Here is a 2,196-nt window from a genome sequence, read left to right on the forward strand (position 1 = left end):
GTTAAACTCGAACCCGAACATGTTACCTATTTACCAACCCTTAGTAATAACTAGTTCTTTGATATTTTTTCTTAGTTTCTCATGTGTATACATTTTATTTTTGAATTTTTCAATGTATTATCCAACAAAAATTGTAATATGTGTTAAAGCAAAAATCTAGTCAGTAACTTTGAAAAATGACAGAAAGTAAAATTGGGAGAAATGGGTCGATTGGTTGGATTGATGAATCCTCTACGACGGTTGTTGAACCTCTTTTATTCACCCCCTCTTAATTAACCAATCAAAATACAACAAAACGCCATGTCATATCATATTTAATAAAATAAATCAAAATTAAAATAAAAAGACAAAACAAATTAAGGAAACAAATTATGTAGATTTCTTAATAAGGAAATTATGTCGGTTTGGTTTATAAAGGAATGATTAGAGTGTAGTTTTTACTATTAAATAAAATTATATGTCGGTTTGGGTTTACAAAATAGTGATTAGGGTTTATATTTTACAATTAAACAAAATTATACTCCCTCCGTTTCAAAATATAGGATATTTTAAGCAAAGCACGCAGATTAAGAAGTCTTTACCTTTTACAAGTTCAACCAATCAGAAACAATACTGCATAATATAAAATACTAAACTAATCTAAAAGTTGCATTGAAATTTGTAAACATCCTATATTATGAAACAACAAACTTCTCCAAAACATCTTATATTTTGAAATGGAGGGAGTATGTCGGTTTGGGTTTACAAAATAGTGGTTAGGGTTTAGATTTTATAATTAAACGAAATTATATATCGGTTTGGGTTTACAAAAGAGTGGTTAGGGTTTTAGGGTTTAGATTTTTATAATTAAACGAAATTATATGTCAGTTTGAGTTTACAAAAGAGTGGTTAGGGTTTAGGGTTTATATTTTATAATTAAACGAAATTATATGTCGGTTTAGGTTTACAAAAGAGTGGTTAAGGTTTAGGGTTTAGATTTTACAATCAAATAAATTTATATGTCGGTTTGGGTTTATAAAATAGTGGTTAGGGTTTAGATTTTACAATTAAAGAAAATTATATGTCGGTTTAGGTTTATAAAAGAGTGGTTAGGGTTTAGATTTTACAATTAAACAAAATTGTATTTCAATTTAGGTTTATAAAAGAGTGGTTAGGGCTTAAATTACACAATTAAACACAACTATATGTCGGTTTAGATTTATAAAAATGTAACTTGGATTTAGATGTTATAATTAAAAACTATAATATAATGCTTATAATTAAAATTGAATTGTATACAGATTTTGTTTCTTTAATTAATAATTTGTTTCCTTACTGAAGAGGGGGTGAATAAGAGAGGTTCACTCCTAGGGTGAACCCAAGAATTGTCCAATAGTCCATCTAATTTGTGAGTAGTCCTCCTAATGTGTGTGAATAAACATATTTAAGGAAAGCTATGCGGTTTATAATGATTTATTTTTTTATTTTTTTGGTCAAACAATAATTTTTTTCTATTATGTTGGTAAGTAGGAGCATAGAATCGCCTTATAATATATATGAAATAAATTGAGGTTGAAAACAGAAGAACTATATTGCTTCTTCGGTCACCTTGTTTATTGGTAACCTTTAAAGCGGTTTGTTTGCAAATGAGGCGATTAATATATATGAAATAAATTGAGGTTGAAAACAGAAGAACTATATTGCTTCTTCGGTCACCTTGTTTATTGGTAACCTTTAAAGCGGTTTGTTTGCAAATGAGGCGATTGAAAGTTACCAATCGGAGCCGTTACATATGTTGCATGGACAGTTGGACATCACCGCTAAAAAAATTCCCAAACTAACGAAGAGACATTTAGAAAAATCAAACACTTTTAATTCTTTTTATTCACACTAATTGTTTACCACCCAAAAATGATAATCTATAAATATAATCAACTTTTATAAATTTTGAATAAATAATAAAAATTGCCATAGAGATAATACCATATCTTTGTGTTCTTAGGTTTAGTTAGAAATATCATATTATTTATTATGTACAGCTGTTAGAGATTTTATTATGGATTCTCTTATCTAGCCTATATACACTGTTGTATGTTGTTTCATATTCTTCAAAGAATCATATTGATCTTCCTCTAGATGGTATGAGAGATTTCCTTCTAAAAAGACCTCTTTTATTTTTTTTGTTTCTTCTTTTTTTTTTTTTTTTTTTTTTTTTTT

Source organism: Camelina sativa, chromosome 20, assembly GCF_000633955.1.
Source record: "Camelina sativa cultivar DH55 chromosome 20, Cs, whole genome shotgun sequence".
NCBI lineage: Eukaryota > Viridiplantae > Streptophyta > Magnoliopsida > Brassicales > Brassicaceae > Camelina > Camelina sativa.